Source organism: Peromyscus californicus, unplaced genomic scaffold (assembly GCF_007827085.1).
Source record: "Peromyscus californicus insignis strain IS unplaced genomic scaffold, ASM782708v3 Scaffold_7__1_contigs__length_154581171, whole genome shotgun sequence".
NCBI classification, from domain to species: domain Eukaryota; kingdom Metazoa; phylum Chordata; class Mammalia; order Rodentia; family Cricetidae; genus Peromyscus; species Peromyscus californicus.
Genome location: NW_026294595.1, coordinates 22,732,961 through 22,755,112, shown reverse-complemented (window position 1 = coordinate 22,755,112; position 22,152 = coordinate 22,732,961). Strand labels below are relative to the sequence as shown.

The window sequence follows — 22,152 nt, the reverse complement described above, 5'->3', positions numbered from 1 at the left end:
AAGGAGTCAGCAGCCTATGAAATGAGACAGAGATAGGAGGCCTTCGTATCTTTCCAGCATTGTTCTGTTTGCTGAAATAAAGCCCTGCAGAAGCCCTGGAGAAGACATCCCCCTTACCTTTCCAGCTTCTGAGGGGTAGAAGCACTCACTCCTCCCCCTACGTCAATCACCTACGACACTGTCCTCCCCCTACGACAATTGTAGTAATTGTCACGTATACACCATGGCCACTCTTGCTAGAGCTTGCAATCCAGATTTCGATTTTGAATTTGTACACCCCTTGGATTGTTAAGTAATTACAGACCCATTCACATCCTTTCTTTGCTTGCTTTCTCCTCTTGTACTTTACACCCTCCCTTATCCGTAGACATCCTTAAAAGTTGCTTTCACGGAGGCACTCTTGGTAACAAACTCATTTCTAAGTATTGTTTTTTCTCTGTTGTTCTTTAAGGGAATTTTGCCAAGTATAATGGTCTAAGATAAGACTAATCTCCTTGGACATTTACAAGTTAATTCATCTGACTTTCCCTCTGTGGCCACTTTGAAGATTTTTGTCTTTTTCTTTGTTATTCACCTTTACTCTGATACATCTAGAAGCAGACCAACTTCAAGCCTTCCTTCCTTCCTTCTTTCCTTCCTCCTTCCTTCCTTGCTTACTTGCTTCCTCCTTCCTTCCTTCCTTCCTTCCTTGCTTCCACCTTCCTTCCTTCCTTCCTTCCTTGCTTCCACCTTCCTTCCTTCCTTGTTTACCCACTTCTCCCTCCCTCCCCCCATCCCTCTCTGTCTCACATGGAGCTTGTCAGACTCCTTAACTCGTGATTGTTCTGTCTGTATCAATGGTGAAAATCATTTTACATTGCATCTTCAGAAATTGCCTCCTTCTCATTCCACCTTCTCTTTTTCATTGCCTCATGATCCTTAACCTTTCTCATCCACATCTTCATGTTGTGCCTTCTGAATTTGTTCTCTCAGATTTGCTATTGAATGTGCCCTTTAACTAATTTCAATTATTTTTATTTCTCCAACTTGTTTTACTTACTTTAAAACTGTTTGGTCATTTTTAACATTTCTTTAGTTGTCATGTATTTAGTTTGTTTTTTCTGCAAACACTGGTCAAATCCCAGTATCAGGAGCTTGCCGGTCTACTGTCATTTTCTCACTTGGCACCTGGTGTGGTTTTGATATTACCTCTTGTGCTTTTTACTGTAAAGCTTTATTTTTATTATTTTAATTATGCCTGGGTATGTGTGTCTGTTTGTGGATATGTGTACATGAGTACAGGTGATAGAGGCCAGAGATGGGATTCCCCTGGATCTGGAGTACAGACAGTTTTGAGATGCTGAATGTGAATGCTGGAAACTGGCAGCGCAACAAGTGCCCTTGACTGTTGACCTGTCTCTCCAGCCCCACTTGTGCTTTTGATATTTCATGACATGGGATACTCTGAGTCCTACCTGCGGTGTATGTGATTCTCTGAGGGAGCAAGCATCTACCCTGAGTTGCTTGCACTAATTTCTCACCTAAGGTTAGTTTGGCCACTCAGTGGGCTGATATGAGATAGGGAAGTTCCAGGACTATTTGACTGAGCTGTGGCATCCATCCTTCCATCCCTCCATCCCTCCAGTATGGCTGCCATGCACTCAGTTCCTGCTGGTCACATGCATGGGAATAACTATTAGGTCTCACTAGTAGATGTTTTAGACAGATAAAGATTGCAGGAACTGTGGGTAAGAACCAGACCTTGTGACACAAGCCTGTGATACCAGCTAATCAAAGAGCTAAGAACGGAGGTCATTAGAAAAGATCATATTAAGTGAGGAAACCCAGACCCAGAAAGACGAATATCACACGTTCTCTGTCATCAGAGGTTCTTAGCTCCCAGTCCTCAGATGTGACTACATACCCTGGAGTCACTGCCAAAAACAGGAAAGTAAACAGGGTGCATTGCTGGAGAGGGGGAGCAGTACAGGGGAAATAGCAGGATATAAGTGATCTGATCAGGGAAATGGGAAAAAGTGGGGCTAATTAGGGAGGAAAAAGGAGATACATAGAGAAGAATGAAGGAAGAAGTTAAAATAACAGTAAAATGTATGGAAAAATAATAAGAAATATAAAATCCAGTAAGTTATTATTAACTACTTTTTTCTTAAAAAAAAAAAAAGAGAAGAAGCACATAAGTCTGTGTAGAGGTACACAAATAGAGTTCAAATTAAACTTTCTCATCTGAGTTGTCAGTACTCCCCCCAAAGCCAAAGACCACCTGACAAAAGCACCAATACCAGACATGAAAAACCCTCTTTTGCGTTGTTGTTCAGGATCGTCTAAGACACACTCAAAACATACAAGTGATTGATTACTATTGCCCCTGGTTACCCTCTGAGATGGAAGGTACACTCCTGTTGTTGAAGACACCATGCACTTCAGACAGAGCTCAGAAGCCCCTGAGTTGAATCTTCCCTGAAAGCCTCCTCCCTAAGAACTAGCGTTCATGGTACCAGAAGGTGTCATTCAAGCTTTCAAAGGAGGGAAACAACAAATAGTTTCACCCAACCATGACACCTCTGAACCAGAACAACAGCGATCAGCATGGCATGATAACCCTCAGGCTGCAGTAGTGGCATGCACGCCTTGGCAGAAACCAGCAGCTCTCTTACATAAGAGCTGCTTAACAAAGGGAAATTATGACTGGTACTAGAAACCTAGCCAGCTACCCAGGATTAGTAAACTCATGAGGCTTGGAGGAGAACCTACAGCCACTACTTTACTAAACCAGCACAATACCACATCTAATTACATTCTAAATATTTGTCCTTATATTCATAAATAAGTGTAGTCTTCTCCCCTAGTTAAGGAAACTGCTCTTTGCAACAGAAGACCATTACAGAAAACCACAACCAATCAAAATGGAGGATTTGGAGCCCTGTCTCAATGGATACATGTACCATTGAGGTTCAGGAGACATTGCAGAAGAGAGCATGGAAAAGTTGTAAAGCCACAGGATCAGGGAATTTTGCTGTGAGATCATGTCTCCTAATAATATCAAAAGCTTCACCCATAAAATCTCACCAACATGACTTCCTAAACATGAGCTGAACAAGTACAATAATAACCATGCCAAAGTGGATGGTGGAAAGCCCTGGAGGCCTCAACCCTACACAAAGAACTACAGGTAACCAAGGAATGCTGTGAATGTGAGAAACAGTATTCTCCATGGAAAAATACACCAATCGGTTGCCCATTGCCAAATGTTCAGCCCTGAAAACATACATACAAGTAACATTATACAGACTAAGCATGTTATATTACTAATATATATGCCTATATGTGTACATTTATACAATCAGTGAAAAATTAGAGGCCATGGGTTTGAAAGAAAGGAGGAGAGAAGTATATAGGAGGTTTGGAATGGAGGAAAGAGAAGGAAGAAATTATGTAATTATATTATAATCTCAAAAATAAAAGACATACAAAATACCCACTAAGAATGGAAAACTACAAGTTCAAGGGCAGCTGAGTAATTTAGTGAGGTCCTGTCTCAAGTTTAAAAAGTAAAGAGAGGAATGAATAAAAAAAATTCTTAATTAAAAAAATTAAAAAGTAAAGAGAGGTCTGTGCTTAGTGGTCGAGTGATTGCTCAGAATGACTAAGATTCTAAGTTCAAACCCAGCAACACTACCACCATCACCCGCCCAAAACTGAAAACATTGAGACTGAGTAAGAGACAATTATAGAACATTAAATGAATGCAGAGTAAGAAAAGTAAAATATCTCAAAACCAGACTTGCTCTGGGGAAAGGTGAATTGGTACATATGTCTTAAGTAAGGTAAGAGTCAAAGCACGCCATATTCATCTTTAGCCTGTAGTGACTATTCTGATAATATACTTTAAAGCTATATTCTGGCAATACTTCCTTTCAACTATATTTGTTTTTGTAATTTGGCATAAATATATATTAAATGAACTTGAACTATAGTGCTACTGCAAAGACCCCCATCCCTATTTCAGTTATTTACACATTTAACACTGATTTACAAGAAGTCACCATTTCCTCTGCCCACATATGCCATATTGTAATGTCCGTACAGACTGTATATCTAGATAGCCTGGTTTGAACCCAGGTCTGCCCCACATAGCACTGAGCAAAATGCTTACCCCCTCTACGCTTGTTTATTCTGTAAACTAAGAGAACAATGGCTCCTACTTCTGGAGCTATTATAAAGATGATGGTTTCCATTTTTCTTGTTAAGTTCTTAATTCATATAAGTGCTGTATAAGTTTCAGCTGTCATTGTAAACCTACACCTCTCTATAATTCAATTAAGGATACTTACGAGCATTGTGGGGATGATTTATTCTCAAGCTGACATTTGAACACATATTCCCATGCTTGGTTCTTAATGATAGTGTTCCAGTGTTGGTGTCTATATGGTTAATTCTCATTTGCCTACAGACTGTACCCTTCATGCCAGTGTTTCCTGTAGGTGCTCCTTGGCTTGCTATTGTACTATGTAGCCCATGCTGGCTCTATCCAGCAACTTCTTTATCATCTCAGGGGTTGCATAATTTGGTTAATTTCTAATATCCTTGGGCCTCATAAAGCAGCAAGCTTGCTGTCAGACCTTTCTGACCCAGGCTATTTATTTTCCTCAATCATTGACATGCCATGCTGACCACAGGGGTCTCTGCAAAGCAGTTGCCACCCTGGGTTCTAGTTGCAGTGTTCATCTGATGTGTTTATGAGTGTTTAGTGAGTCTCTACCTAAGAGCATCTGTATTTACACACCCTGCATCCCCAGCCAAGAGACTGTTTTGATGTCTATCTTTTGTGGCTTAGGTGGTGAGAACAGTGTTAAAGAAACTGTACTTTGTATTATTCTACAAACCTGTTTTTAAACCTCAGTCTCAGAAACCAAGACTTAACTGTCTTCTCTTTGCATGTCTATCAAATAATCTTACCTAAGGACAGAGGCTGTAGAATGTCTAGCTGCTATTTCTGGAAGTCAGAGTAGATTTGAAAAGTACTGAGTACCAATTGGCATGGAGCTTAAGCACATTAATATTTCCTTTTTCATTATTTATTCTGTATTTTCTCTTAGCCTATAATATTTTTATATGCATTTTAATTAAATTTTTCATACAGTATATCTAAGTTGAGAGAGGGAAAGGAACATGATTAATACTTGTAATACCCTTCTACATGTGTGTCAGTATGGCTTCTTTTTTGTCACCTACTTCAGAGAACTCCAAGATTATTTCAATACAAAATAATGAAACCCAAAAGAAGAAACAACTGCTTATGCCAGGAAAAGTCAGTCAATGCTTTATGGGGGTGGGGGGTTGAAAAAAGGTTTCCCATAGACATGCTTCGTAGCTCCTGAGTCATTCATGGTACAAGAAAAAGCAGTGAACATATCTAAATGTGAACCTGCATTCAAGAAGCTCAGAAAAACTCAGCTAAACTGCAAAGCTCTTTGTTTTGATTTGTGATGCTGAACTCAAGATGTAACTCTGTGGATTCTCCCTGTTCACACTGGCTTGTCAGCTGATGTTGTCCTTGTGCTTGTGTGGCTGGAAGTTTTCCTGTTTCCTGCCTGGTCCACAGACACACAGACACAAGTGAACACACAGAGGCTTATATTAATTATAACTGCTTGGCCATTGGCTCAGACTTACTACTGACTAGCTCTTACACTTAAACTCAGCTCATTTTTGTTAATCTATATGTTGTCACGTATTCCGCGGCTTTACCTGTGTGCCATTACATGCTGCTCCCAGGACAGCAGGCTTGCATCTCCTGACTCAGCCTTCCTCTTCCCAGAATTCTCCTTGTCTGCTTATCCTGCCTATACTTCCTGCCTGGTACTGGCCAATCAGCATTTTATTTATCAACCAATCAGAGAAACACATTCACAGCATACAGAGTGATATCCATAACATGCTTGTCATTTAGTTGGCTGTATTGTCTAGATTTCTTGAGGATAGTTTTCCTATCATATAGAGAAGGCACTGTCGAGAAGCTGACACCCTGGTGCTCTGGCCCTTATAATGTCTACTCTAATGTTCCCTAAGCCTTAAAAAGTGTAGTGGTTCTGTTGTAGGTTAGGGCTGGGTGAATTGTTCTCTGCATTTTGACTAGTTGTAGATTTATGTAATGGTCTCAATCTGCTGCCAAAAGAAGCAGATTTCATTCTTTGATGAAGAATGAAAGCTATACTTATCAGAATAAGTATTTAGAATTCAGTCAGAAAATATACTGTCTTGGCAAAGTGGCAGTAGTATTTTTCCCTCTAGGGTCCATAGCTTCACGATCTACCAGTAGTGGGCTAGATTTATAGTACTGAGCTTGAATTTCTTCTTGTAGAGCAGTCCTTAAGTCCAGTTAGATGACTGTTGGTTACTCCCTGAATATAAGTGCCACTATTGCACCTTTGGGAATGAATGTCTTGCCATTTTGGTCATTGTTATGATTTGTAGGCTTCACATCTGGTAAGACTATTGATTGCTTTTCTCCCTTGCCAGTTTACATAGCACCTCAGATAATATAAAAGCTATTCTTTAGGCAAGAGGCTTCCAGATCAATTTTTCCAAGTCCAAAGTATATGAAATCCTCAGCAATAGGGTCTTACCTTCAAGTTCAGGGAGGCGACTAAGGCCAATGGCAATAGTCTATATTGTTTTGGAAGTCTCTGGATTCCCTTGACGAACATCTGGAAGAAAGATTTCCCATGCCTGATACTAGGCATTTTGTTAGTCTGTGGCACTGAGGAGGAGCTTTATAACCCCAAGTGTTATGACTTTATTCTGTATGCACATATACACACATGTGCACACACATGCAGCATTTTTAAAGAAAGATAAAGTCTCCTTATTACTTTTTCAAACATCTTTAGGGTTATTTATCCCTCCTCCCTCCCTCTTCCCACCCTGGTTAAAATGTTCTGATGGTCCCCCCCCCCCCATTTCTCCTCTCATTTCACATATGTTCTACTATCCCCCTCTCTAGAGCTTCTTCCCCTCCCATGATTCCTTTTTACTTTCCTGGCTTTTGTGGTGACTCCACATTATATACTAATACCTAAAGATTGAGAACTGGGATTCACAAGTAAGAGATGCATCTCTGTCTTTCTGGGTCAGGGTTTACCTCACTCAGTATATTTTCTAGTTCCATCCATTTACCTACAAATATCATTATTTCATTTTTCTTTACAGCTAAATAGAATTCCATTGTATATATGCACCACATTTTCACTATCCATTAATCCTTGACTCTCACAGGGCGCTAGCCCTACATGAAAGCCACAAGCACTGCTAAAGAAGATTCATTCTTCTCCAGGGATGAGCCCCCTAGTAAGTTATCTAATTCTGATGGCCAACCACATACACATAAAGCAGCACTAAATTGGTTCAACAAGTTATATTTACATATGCATATATATGTAACAATAGTAAAGAAGAGGTCATGCATGAATTTGAGAGAAAGTGGGGGGATCACAGGAATTTGGGGGAGAACCATGGAAATAATGAAAATACAGTACTCATGAAATTCTCAAAAGTTTTTTAATTTAAATTCAAAAATAATATCACACACTTAAATACAAAAAAGATGCAGGGCCTGGAGCTACACCTGAGCTTCTGTGAATGTATAGGAGCTTGGGATCCTCCAGGCCTACTCTGGTCTAGAAAGTGCTGGCTAGTGCTCAGAGGCCTGCTGAACTGGAAGCTGTGTGAAATGGTTAACCAGGTGTGAATGCTATCCTCACTTTGAACACTACCCTCGAGCAGTTGTGAAGTGGATAAAGGTTTGTCAGGCTCTCTCCATCACACTTTTACACAGTGCTCATCACCCCTGGCCTGGGCTTTGATTTCATACCCAGATGCCCAAAGCATCCATTTGCAAGGTCACACAGTTTTTACCTTCCTGTGTACGCTTCACACTCAAAATCTTTCTGTCTTTGTCTGCCCCCCTTTACCATCTGAACATGCTTTCTCCTTGAGGTCTGTTCCAGTGCATTAATCCTAAAAGATCCAAAGATGTATCTTTGGACCAACAGTGTTACTTCTTGCTAATACCTTAATATTATTCCTCAGAGATTTTTATAGTCAGAAACTTTCTCTTCTTAGCTCACTTCACAAAATGAATCCCCAAAAGGGAATTTTCACTCACTGTCTAATCCCATTAAGTCCTGTTTAGGACAGAGCTACTGTGAACATAGTACCACACTACTACAAGGACATGTGGGAAGTTCACCTTAAGGAATTTCAGGCATTGTGTGTGTAACAGATGAGACGTGATGGATGACGAGGGACTTCCCTCTGATGTGTAAGGCACAGCACAGTGCAGGATGGCCTCTTACTTGACCAGAGTCTGAAGTCTTGAAGGTGGTCTCTTCTGCCCCCATTGATTATGCTTGTATCCTAGCACCTTGCTCAAAGCCTGTCTGGAAGAAAGTGACTAGTTCCCCTTCACCAAATGAGTCCCTGAATTTAGACAAGGACATGCTTGTCCCAAAGCTAAAATAAGGTACAAGATTCTGTTGCTGTTCTCAACTATTAGATTCTCAATGGTATAGCAAAAGCAATGCCAGTTAAAGGGAGTCTGTAACTAAGCTGAATTGTTCTGTTCTCAGTCATTCTGAAAATAAGATGGTCTGTCTGGCATCCTTCTGAAGAGCAATTAATACTCAGCTAAAGCCCTCGGCCAGAGGCACTTAATACTTATGTGTTTTATAAATGATACAAATGCAGTAATTTCATCTAAATGGTTAAAACTGTACTTTAGCTTAACACTTCCAAAATGTGAGATTTACTTACAAATACCCTGGCTTTTAATTTTAAAGATTGTCAGTGAATGCGAAGAGTATAAAAACGTGAAACAAAACTGCAATGAATTCTGAAGAAACTATACCAAAAAAGAAAAAAAACTTCAATTCTACTCCACAAATTCACATCCTGTCCAGATATGTATTATATATGTCCTGATTAAAGTAGCATCATAACTTAAATGTACATTTAGTTCAAAATCTTTATGACAGATTTATCACATAGAAAGTATGCTATGGATTCCATTAAAAAAAAAAAAAGAGTAATATTTCCAGGGGCTAGCAAGATGGCTTTGCACATCAAAAATTTGCCACCAAGCATGGTTGATTTGATTTTTGTCCATGGGATCCACATGGTAAAAGGAGAGAAGTGACTCCTGCAGGCTGTTATCTGACCTTCACATGACACATGTGACCCCACAAACACACACAGAAATAAGGAAGTGTGGTGGTTTGAAAGAAAATAGTCCCCAAAGGGGGTGGTAGTAATGGGAGTTGTGGCTTTGTTGGAGGAAGTGTGTCACTGTGGGGGTGGGCTATGAGGTCTCACATATGCTCAAGATACTGCCCAGTGAGACAGACCACTTCCTGTTGCCTACAAGATGCAGGATTCTCAGCTACTTCTCCAGCACCATGTCTGCCTTCACGCCACCATATCCCACTGTGATGATAACAGACTGAACCTGTGTACTGTAAGTGAACCACCCCAATTAAATGTTTTCCCTTGTAAGAATTGCCGTTGTCATGGTGTCTGTCCACAGCAATAGAAACCCTAGCTATGACAGTAAGTAAATGTGATTTTAAATGCAAAGATTTCCATGAAATTTTAGTGTAAAACAGAAAGAACAGTTTCTAAAACTGTTTTAAGGTTTGTTTTTATGTATATGAGTGTTTGCCTCCATGTATGTATGTATGCATGCATGTGTATAGTTCCTGTGGAGACCAGAAGAGGAGGTTGCACCCCTGGAACTTGAGTTAAAGATGATTGTAGATGTTCTAAGGGAAATTTAGCACAGTGCCACTCTGATTTGTAAGTGAATGGACCGTCTACTCAGGAAAACTCTCCTGTACTTTCTAGGCCACTTGCTTCCCTGACTCCTACTTTGTACTTCCTTCCTGCCCCTCTCAACCAACCTGGCACAGGGAAGCAGTGCCCCTTCCTGGTGCTTACAAAGGGAGCCCAGGCTTAGCCTTGGGGAAGTACAGGCCTGCTCTCTACTCTTGCCTGCACTTATTTGATCTGCTCTTGAAGCAGCCTCTCCACCTGTTGTAATTTCCCAGGTCTCTGTCTTCAGGTGGTGCTCACACTAACTCTCAGTTCTGCTTACTGTTTTGGGTAGCTCTGAAAAGAGGGGGAGGGGATGACACTTTACTCCCCCGGTTTTACTTGCAGTTGTTAAATGAGATTGGTAGGATATTATATAGCCATGGAAGGTTTGATGGAGTCTGAATAGTACCCAGAAAGGAATTTCACAGATAAGTGAAAATTGGGTTAGTTGTTGTTTACTGGTGTGTGGGTGACTGGGCTAATAGTGGCTTGAGTGACTGGACTCATGGTAACATTTGACAGGATTAGCATGCAGTTTCAAGAACATTTCAGTGTGAACTTAGGCCTTATCCACAGCACAAGTTTTACTTTAAGTTATGTTTGCATTTTCATATTAAAATAATATTTTGAGTACCGACTCTTAACTGAGTTTAGTACAGAGCTGGCTGGTACTTTGGATGTTTCCATATATAATTATAAATATTATATCCACTGTAATATAAATGACTGATTAGAAAATATGACAGACTCAATAGTTTCCTCCAGTATGATGCTTAGTAAACCTAACTACAAGATCCTTAAATTTCCGATTGCTAACTGAAGACTGACAGGAAGACGATGCTGGTGGTGGTGATAAAACAATAGCCATTTTCCATTAAAGTGTGTTTACTGTTTACCAGGCACTACAAAGTCTCTCTCTGTACATCATCTCCCTAAATGCCCTCAGGAAGCTTTAAAGTAAGCGTTTTTAGATACATTGTTGCAGAGAAGGAAGTTAAGTTTCAGCTTGCCCTGGAATGCTCCTACCAAATACCAGAACGGAGACTTTAACTGCCCTTATACTGGGCTACACAATTTAGTTCTGATTAAAATGGTGATCGGGGGCTGCGAAGATGGCTCAGTGGCTAAGCATGCTTTCTCTGCAAGCATAAAGACCTGAGTTCAAATCCCCAGTACCCACATAAAAAGTCAGGTATACCTGCACATAAATATAACCCCAGCATTGTGGGACAGAAGCAGGTAGATCCTAGAAACTCATAAGCCAGCCAGCCTAGCTGAAGGGATGAACTTCCAGTTCAGTAAGCAACCTCGTCTCAATGCAGTGGGGCAGAAAGTAATACAGGAACACACCGAAAGTCCTCCCCTGCCCTCTATGTATGCTCATGTGTGTGCATGCCCACACCCTAATGTATATGCTCCACTCCACTCACACAAAAAGCTTAAATTAAAATCAGTGATAATCATACATGGATTTATGACTGGCTTTTGATAGCTTCCTTTGGGGGGAATTTACATTCATCTCTAAAACAATTTATTTTTATGAATGGTCTCTCAAGAAGACTTGTTCTTTGTCACCCACTTTTCACTCTAAATATAGGACTGTGATGGTCACTGTTAGTAAGTTCATTTAACTAATGAGGACTTCTGTTTCCCAGGCTTCTCATTGTGAAAGAAACTTTACTTGAGTGATAGAATTCATTTATAGGATGTAATGCCATTTCAGTATCCAAAATCTCTTTACTTTTTCCATGTAAACAAAGTCATCTTTGGGAATATAATATAATTAACTCTTAAAAACTCTAGGAATAAGCCACAGAAGACCGGGGTTGGCGCTGGGCACGTTTCTCTCATGACAGTATGAGAGGGATGCAGAGCACAATGCAGGTTGCTTTCTTTGAGAGAGTGGGAGAGAAAGCCGAGCTCCACTGAAACACTGGTCATGAAATAGGGTAGGGCATGTGCATCAGCAGGAGTCACTGAGCGGGTCCAATGAGACTCACGGGCCGTAGACACCGCCATGACACTCTGGTGTGTGTGCACAGCAGTCACTGCTGAGGGAGGAGGCCAGCTCCTCTGTGAGGTCTCCTTCAACTAACCAACAAGCACAGAAAATGTGCATAGCTCGAGTGTTTTCTTCTCCATCGGAGGGACTTCCTATTTAGCACTCTGTCCATTTCTGTTTTAGCATTTTTAGACTGGATTTTCCTCCTGAAATGAAGATTCTCCCCCATATAACTGAAGACCTACTCTTTTCTAGTCATGACAAAATGTTCACAGCTGAATATGAAAACTTTTATTAAGATGGGAAATAAGTTTGTCAAGAGGCATGTAATAATTCCAAACCAAGTTTAATTCTCTATTAAAAAAAAAAAACACATGATCCTTTATATTGTTTGGTAGACCAGTCTTCCTAAGCTTTTAAAAATATATACACAGCTAGCACCTTCAGCCAGGGTGCAGCCATCATTCATCTGTTCATTTTAAACCCTATTTTAAGTGCCTGACAACACATGGTATTTAGGAACTTCACTCATATGTGGGGGTTCCAGACCTTTCTAAGAGCATTGCATACAGATAAATAGCAGGCAGTAGAAAAGAACACACTTATGAAATCATCTGTAGTAAATCCTTGTTAGTGCAGGTGTCAGAGTGAGATGGAATTTCTCGGGATAAATGCAAGCACCAGTAAAGTCAAAGTCAGTGACAGGCAATGGACAAGGATGACAAAGAAAAGGGGAAATTCTATTCCAGACACAAGAACTTTAGATAGAAGAGCATGGGGCTAAATGAGGAGAAAGAGTATGGAGGGAATGAGAGCCATGGAGACACTTGAGTACTTGATGAGTCAACTTAATTTCAACTTAGTAGATTCTAGTCCATAGACATTTTAGGAAAGAGAAAACAGGGAGTGTTGTGTTGAAGAGAATGGTGTAATAGAGCCATTTTTTTGGAAGCAGCTTGGAAGAGTGAGCGTCTGAAGCTCTGTGATGACCTTGAGATATAGAAGATAACAGTTAACTATAAAAATGGAGATGAACAAGGAGGCTTTACATTTCCTGAAGAAGAAAAGATACCTAATTATCAATAAGCTGGCCAGTAAGACAGATTTGTTGTCAATTTTCTTATGGCCCAGAAAATATTGACTGAGTGGTGACATGCTGACTCCAGAGGCAAGTTTGATCATTAGTGCTATGTGATGGGTTTTAAGGTGTTTTTGTTTGTTTGTTTGTGTGTTTGTGTGTTTGTTTGTTTGTTTGTTTGTTTGTTTGTTTTAAGTGTTCTAACTGTTCTTGGGGAAGCTAGATGAAGATTCTGCAGAGAATCAGGTTCTAGAAGCACTAAAACATTTACTCTAGTCGGGAAGGACTAAGAAGATGAAATTTATAGACAATTAATGTAGACTCAGTCAATTTAGTCTAAGAATTTTCTCAATGATGTACAGATCACTATGTTTGATAGTGGATGATAACATAGCCATGCCCTCTGCTCTTGAGGAACTCAGAACATAGGAGGAAGTAGGTATAACCTTGCAAGAAAGTAAGTACCAAGGGTAGACAAGTGTGGTACAAGTGACCAAAGGGTCGCTGGTGAAGAGCTCTACAGTTGCACACTGGCAGAGTAGAAGGAAATGCATGAGTTGGGAAAGAGAACTTTGAGAACTATAAGAAATGGGTGTCACTTTCAGTATTGCTTGAAACACTTAAAAACTGGAAGCAATTTAATGTCAAATATGAGAACTATCTAATGAAAAGTTAAAATGTTATGTAATTGTTTTAAAATATGATATGCATTTATCTGCTAGTGTATATAGACATTTAATGAAAATACAAAGTACAGAATAGTGGTCATTAATCTCATAAAATGAGAAAGCTGAACATTAAATACCTTTACATGAGTATTTTTGAGTATGCACAGGAAGAGGTCTGGAACTAAGTCACCAAACAGCTGCTGGTATTAGTGACACCTGAGCAGTGGAAACAGGATAGGGGAGTGTGTATCTCTGAATTATTTGCATTTGTTACAATGGGTATGCACTTTTCTTTTGTTGAAAATTTAATTATAGATGTTCGTGCAGATGTAAAAATAATAGGGTCTCTTTCTGATGACTCATGTGTCATATCCTCACATCTCACTCTCTAGGACTTTAAGTCTCACTTGTATTCTTTAGTCTACTTTCTTCCTGTTCATCCTAGATAAATTCAGTTGATCCCTGGCTTACTAACTCTTATCTCCTGCTGACCTCTCTCATTATGGAGCCTGTATGTATAGTAAGCTTTTAGGTTGTTTGTTTGTTCCTATTAGTGTATATTTTCAGTATGATCATCTTTATTGGTGATTACTTGATACTTACTGTATATACACTGTCTATAAGTTCCCTAGAAGCCAGGATAAGACAGGAAATCATCTTATTTCTATTCAAGAGGGGAAAACACTTAACGACAACAAAGACTTTCCTAGACTAGATCCTGGGAGAATGTCTAAGTAGAAGGGACAGATACTATGGTGTTAGCTCTTAGTATTACTAGCAGCCAGTTGCAAGCATATTCCCTGCATGCAGTTTAGAACGAAATTGTGTTTAAATCCAAAAGAAAATCTAATTGATTAGTCACTATATTTGAGAAAAAAAATGACAAGACTTAGTAACAGACTGTGGAGATGAAATTTGATTCTGTAGAGTCTCCCACATCATAGGAAGTAGCCATACTCGTTGAGATAGAACAGTGTGGGATGATGACTGCTGAAGTAATGTTCTATAGTGGGGAAGACCAATGCAGCTTAACTGATACTTATGGCCTACCAGTTTGTAGAAGGATGTGTGTCCATGGGCTTCCCCACCAGAATTGTAGAGAAAGAGTTCACTGGCAAGTCAGACTGCTAGACAAACAAATCTTTATGTAACATACAGAAAATAATAGAAAGTCTGGGGAAGTCAAGCTTCTAGCAAGGAGAGCCTCTCTAGGAAATCGTTGGAGAGCTAATGGGAAAAATATTGAGGATAACTCAGTAAGATGGAAAGAGCAGGAAGATGTAACACAGACAAGAGTGCTACACTGAAGTGATAACATGGGATTTGGAGATCAAGCCAGGGTCATTTCAACGGGCAGAGGTGTCTGATAGAAGAACACATAGCAAGCAGGAGAGAGCTGGAGTAGCAGACCCACTAGGAAGCATTCTCATCCAGAAAACCCGGGAGGTCAAGAGAGGGATGCAGTTGCCACTGTGAGATGAGACAGCCTGTGAAGAGTCACCTAGAAAGAGTACATTGCAGAAAGCTCTCTTGCTAATAAGAGAAAGACATTTCAAAGACAGCAGACACTGTGCTGCAGAAATGGGATCACCAGCCACAGCTGAAGTGGGAACACATCTCTAACAGGTACTACTAGCCTGAATTCTCTATGATAGACCTCACTCCTCTCTGCTATCAAAAAGAAAATTAAGAAAATCAGTATGCAGATTGTATGAAGCTCTGATATCTGTGAATTCAAATTTCAGTTTTTAATTTTGATTTCTTTCTAATGGCAGATTTCAGTGTGTTACTAGAAATCTCATGTAGAAATCTCAGGAATTTGCCCTCCATTTCCTAGCCTCAAGCTAGGACACTACTCAAGTATACTCTACAAGCGGCCTTGTAGTCCTTACCTGGACATTCACTAAGAGCATGCTTCTGTGTTTAAGTACAGTATAGCTCAGAAGTTTCTTAAGGCCATCACTAGAGAATGTACTAAGACTGTCTCTCTGTCTCCCACTCCCCCCCTCATCCTGCTTCTTTCCCAGGCATTAACCTGGACTCTCAGCTCTATTTGCAATTTTTTGCCATTATCCCTTTGCCAGAGGTGAAGCAACACAGAATGCTATACTCATTGGCATATCTTACATGCTTCTGCCTGCTGTAGACCTCAGCATTACAGGGAATTTAACTTGTAAACAACCAAAAGACCTCTACTATGGAGGTTGGTGGCATTTCTCCCTGCTCCATGTGTCCTTGAAGCAATGAACATGAAACACCTTAGCATCTTGAATGCCTTTTGGATAGAAGGGTAGAGGGGAGATATATTGGTTAAAATTTCTAAACTCTAGTATCAAAGGGCAAAGTATAACAATTTACTTTGTCAAGGGTATGCAGAAAGAGAAGTGCTGAACACTGTCAGTGGGATGCAAGTAAAATTACAGAAATAATAGGCAGGATGTCAGCCTTAAAAACATACATACAAGTAGCATTACACAGACTGAGCAGGTTGTACTTATATTTATGAATATATTTGTAACAATGATTAATGATAAAAGAGGTCATGAATTTGAAAGAGAGCAAGGAAGGGTATCTGGGAATGTTCCAAGGGAGGAAAGTAGAGGGCGAAATGTTATAATTAGAGTCTCAAACAATAAAAGAAATAATATGATAGTAACAACAACAAAAAAGTACCCAGTGCCATGCATGGTAACATACTTGTAATCCCTACCCCTGGGAGATTGAGACAAGCCAATGAGGACTTTGAGGCTAATCTAGAATACATAGTTCAAGGCCAACAGTGCTATGACAAGACACTATCTTAAAACAGAACAACAAAATTCAAACCAGAACTCCCTGTGATCCGCTTGCCATATTACTTGTTGTCTATCTAAAGGGAAAGACCAGTATGTGAAAGGCACATGTTCCTCCTCCTTTATTTTAGTACTGTTGACAGCTGCTGTGTCTACTGACTCTGACTCATAAATATATGAGGAAATGAGGTGCATGTACACAGTAGAATACTCTTCAGCCAGAAAAAAAGAAAGAAATCCTGTCATTTGTATCAACATGGATGAAACTAGAGATTCTGTTGTCAAACAGGAACAAAAAGATGAGTATCAAGTGATCTCTTCTGTGGAGGATAAAGTTGTTCTCAGGAACTGCAAGGGGTAGTAGTTAACAGAAGCTGCTTTTGTTCAGTCTTTGCAACACACCTGCGGGCTGCTCTGTGAGTCTGTCGCAAAGCCATTTCTCTGCACTGCCCTTCTCTCTCTGAAAGCAAGTCTAAAGGACAGAAAGCAGTATGACCGCCCTCCAGTTACCAATATGGAAGGGCTTTAAAAAAGAAAAGCGAGGAGTATTGAAGAAGTAATTGTTACTGGGAAGTTTACATAGTAAAAGAAAGACAGATGAGATGGGGACATGGAGGGGAGGGGAGAGAGACATTGAGACTGCAGGAGCAAGAGGGAGCAAGGGAAGTGAAATGGAGAAACTGGTCAATAGTGAAGACTGCTCACTAAACCATCCTCCAGCAAACGCTGCACACTGCTTGTTGACGTCGGACAGAGCAAGTGAAAAGTACACACCGTAGAAAGCATATCAGATCAGTCGGTGATGAGAAGCAGCTTAGCAGGGAATAGAAGCCTATACAGGAGTAAGAAGCACATCGCTGAATTTGGAAGTGTGAAATGTTTTGAGGTTTTAGTTGGTTAATTAGTTGTTTTGTTGGTTGATTTGTTTTTATGGGAGAGATTGTCTTGTTTTGTTGAAACAGGATCTCAGTATTTAGCCCAGGCCTCCCTCAAACTTGAGATTCTTCTACCTTAGCCTCCCAAGCGCTATATTGCAGGCTCATGTCCTGTGAGGTGGTGTTTGTAATGAGAGAGAGATAGGTTAACAAACCCTCAGGAAAGTCAAGATGTTTAAAACAATTTCACTGGAGAATTGTGATTATGTATTACTTCTCGATATTTATTGTCCTCTCCAATGAGTCTGTGCCCCCAAAGTAGCAGAAGCTAAGGAATGCCTGTGGCTTAATGTTCTGAAAATGAAACTGTGGGCTGAAGGTACAAGCTTCCTTCCTCCTCTCAGTATAGGCAGGAAGCAGACACGAAGACAAAGATGAACAAACAAGAGTATGACTGTAGAGATAACATGTGGGTTCTGGTGTGAGTTTTCTGTGTGGTCTTTGATGCTGGAATGGTTATATTTGATGGTCATTTGGTTGAGCCATGTAGGTGAGATTATGATCAGGTGCTTAGTAGGGATGTGCAGCATTTATAGAGCAGCTGACTGTGTGCCACAGATGGTACTCTGATTGAGGTGAACTAGGTTATGCTGCAGTAGTGAACACTTCCTCACCCCCATAGGATTCGGTTGCTTTAGACAAAAGAACCATCTTTCACCTTTGTACACTTCTACATGTGGGACAAGTCTGCATGTGACAACCTGAACCTGCTTATCTTAACACAGCATCGCTGCAGAGTTTACTAAGCTATCTAGAACTGCTCTCAGATGTGTTTATCTGAAGGTGACATATGTCAGTCAGCTTGCAATCCATTGGCTGGCACTGGTCCTCACCCACAGCAAGGGAGTAAATAAGGAATCTATGTTCTCAGAAATAGAGACTGGATATTCATGTTAACACAAATAGTCCCTCATTGCTCAGCTCAGCAATTGATACCCAGTAAACAAAGTAGGCATCCTCTGCCCTTTCCACAGAGCTCTGGATGCAGAGTAGTATGCTTCTGGAAAGAGCCAATTTCTCTCAAGCCAGACAGGAGCTAGATCAAAGAGACTGCTCAATATATACACAGTTATGTGGGAAAATCGGAAATGGTAACAGTATAAGTGACAAGTATGGAGAACTTAGAAGTCCTCAATAAATATTTACTGAATGAGTGCTAAGTGAGGAATAAGAAGAAATTTAGCTCTCTGAAACGAAACAGGAAAGGCAACAGAGAGAGACAGATATAGGAAGAAAAAACACATGGAAACAGTTTATGCTTTTCAAATGTTCTGAATAATATTTGGGAATAAAAGCTGTTCTTGCTGTATCTTCTGCTTCCAGGAAGCCTGAAATATTTCCCTGCTGGTCTCTTCTGCTGTAGTGGGGGTGTGGAGAAATGAATTCCCTGCCAGGCTGTTCTATCCTTACCTACCAGTAGGATGGGTATGATCAGGAAGCCTGAATCCTGACACATTGACTGAAATGTCTTGTTTATTTAAACAAGTTTGCTTGGCTGGCTTTTGTCAAACATAGAAGGTCGTGGGGGAAAAAAAATGAAACAGCTGGGTACTGAAATGTTCAAGTTAAGAAGAAAGCTTATGAACTCAGAGTTGTGGTAGAATATTAGGAATGGGTTCTTTAAAATATTCAAAATAATTTACACAAACAAAGCTTATTGAAAACAAAAGAGAAAACAAGCCAGAACAAACCTAACAATTTAGAGATGAACGTTGTAACAGTTATAGGCATCTATTTGTCCTGCACAGGCAGATCATAAAAGTCATGCTTCTCTGCCAACTCCTTTTACTCAGAAGTACTGGCTATTGAATACTTAGTACTGAATAATTTTCCATGCCCAGAAGCACACATATGCAACATTATTTTTAATGACTGCTAAGAATTGTATCATATGTATCAAAATATATTTAATTGTCACCACTTTAAATTTTTACAAAGTTGCCATTATAAGTAATGCTGTTATGAATACATTGTAGCAGAATTTCTGTGTGCATCTTTTTAGGCTGACTTTCATAAATTATAATTATTAGAGAAAAAGTTATGCACACATTAAGGCTTATCATGACCATTAGCAAATTTCCCTCTAAAGATTATATCAACCATTTCCCACCAGAAACGTGAGAACAGAAATATGGATCTAGAGACAAGTTTCTTGCAAAAAGCATGTTTCATCTTGATAGCAGATGTGTCCTCGTCAGACCCTTCACTATACATGTAATACTTTCTTCTACAACCACATGGACGAGAGTTTCACATTTAGACTAATTTGAAAGTATATTTAAGGTATAGCATGTTCTGCTCAATGGGTTCATTAGTATCAGAGGAACTGTATGGCCCACTGGATGCCCAGAGCTCATCCCTTGCAGGACACAGTAGTTGGCTCTGCTGTTCATTCATCACTCATGCCTTGTTGTAAGGTATGGTTATTATATGTGGAACTCTTTAAAGGTTGAATGTTAGACAATTTCCCATTTCACCACAAAGAAAATCCAAAAAAAACCTTTCAACTAAACTGATTGTCTTAATTAGGGTGATGACCATGACCAAACACCATGACCAAAAAGCAAGCTGGGGAGGAAAAGGATTTGTTTGTCCTACACTTTGATATCACTGTTTATCATCAAAGGAAGTCAGGATAGAAATTCAAACAGGGCAAAAACTTAGAAGCAAGAGCTGATGCAGAGGCCACAGAGGGGTACTGCTTACTGGCTTAAATCCTATGGCTCACTCACCCTGCTTTCTTATAGAACCCAGAATCTGGCACCACCTGCAATGGGCTGGGCCCTCCACTATCAATCACCAGTTAAGAAAATACCTTAACAGGCTGGCCTACAACCTGATCTTATGTAGGCTCCCTCCTTTCAGATGACTTTAGCCTATGTCAAGTTGACATAAAACTATCCAGCATACTGCTTATATTGAGCTTTGAGCAACATAAATCCAATAAGTAGGACTATAGTTGTATTAAAATCTACTAGTGTATACATACAATACTGTAAAGCGTATATGCTGAAGAGTGCCTTGAGAATTGTTGCTCTTTTCCTACCCTCATATTTCAGGAAGCAATTTTGTTTCAAGCTCACCTTTCTTGTACTTTTGACACCATAGTGGTGCCCTTATTCAGACAATTGGCCTGCTTCTACGACCTGCTGTCTGGCATTCTGGATTGCAGAACGAGACTGAAACTGCCCCATGGCATCACTAGAAATCTCTTCTCCACCTATGGAAACCTGCTTGCTGCTCATGATCTCATGACCACTTAGTCAGTGTGTGTGTGTGTGTTTGAGAGAGAGAGATGCTGGTGGTGCCTGCTGGAGATGGTGGTGGTTTCTTGGTATTTGTTTTCAAAACCACTCAGCACTTAGAATTGTTAGGTCATACTTCCCAAAATGACACCATCTCAGTGTTTAATTCCTATGAGTCTGCTTTCACTAGTACCACCAAGTGAGGAAGTGCTAAAATCATCCAAAATTCTCATCAGTTAAAGGCTAACAGGCTGTTCCCAAAAATGAATAAAGAGTTCCCCTATATCATGATACATTTTTTAAGAACTTGAGTATAAAATGTCCCTATTTATGAGGGATAACTTTTAACAAATAAACTTCCACCTTATATTCAGCTACATATTATGATTTAAACAAAATGAAAGATGGTTCACACCAATCTTGTTTGTGTTCTTACACAAAATGACTATTGAATATTAAAGCTTTTGTCTACCTAGAAGGAATATCTAAAGTATGTGTTAGGTTGCAATGCAACTATTTCTGTATAGAAGCAATGAAAATGGATGTTCGTAAATCCTACTGTTTTAAACATACTGGAAGTTATAGGAACTACACTCTTTACCCAGTTAAGTCTCATCCCACCTACACACTGAATCTCCTTTTATGTTTCCATGCATGTGCCGCCCCCTCGCCCACCCTCCACACATGCACACAAGACAATAGTTAGAATACATGATATACCAGGGATCTGTAGCCAGATTTTTTGAATGCCAAATGAAAAACTTAGAGAACTGAGTGGCTAGATTTCCCTACAGTGTTACTCTCTCTTAAGCTGTATTATGTTATATTGTTTCCATCCTTTTCATCTAAGTATCTCCAAGAGAATCAGACTGAAAGAGCATTTTACAAGATAAGGTGGCAGTTATTTGATTGATATGGTTGAAGACTGCATATGGTATATGCTTTCCTCTCACACTGTTTGGAGTCTTTGTTCCTGCCCACAGCAGTAGTATATATGAAAACTATCCAAACACTTCCCAATGGTGCATGTATATAATACACATCATCTTAAAAAGCAATGAACATTTTGCCATTGCATCTTTTATTATTTGAAGTAAATCAAACTGAGAGACATAGCACTTAAAACAAATTGTTTGAGAACTCTAATTTTATAAGATCTTACAGTTTCATAAGATTATAAATGCTGTTTTAAAATGTTAATTAGAAGATGCATTTGTTTCAATTCATGATACTGAAAATATTGACTGAATTGTGAATTAACACATTAAGGGGTACAGATGTCATTTTTCATGAGGTTTCTTGAATGATGTAATTTTCATATTTCATATAGCAGTTTAATAATTTTACAGATTTATTTTATATAATTAGTAAATGAGAAATTCAATTGCTGGTATATAACTATTTTCTGTAATGAAAAAAATCAAATTTCTGAATTATAAATAAAAAACAAATATTTTGAGGACATCTGGTCTACATCTGTCTGAAATAAGATAATTTAAAAACAGTGTAATTAAATACAAGAAATACTGAAATATTCACACCTTAGAAGGTTAAAAAATTCCATT

At 39.5% G+C, this 22,152-nt stretch overlaps 1 protein-coding gene across 14 annotated transcripts in view; it reads left to right on the top strand.

Moving 5' to 3' along the window:
* The window catches only part of Gtdc1 (glycosyltransferase like domain containing 1), a 376,640-nt gene that overhangs the window by 328,355 nt on the left and 26,133 nt on the right, over window positions 1–22,152 (top strand). The gene's annotated exons all lie outside the window — the stretch shown is intronic.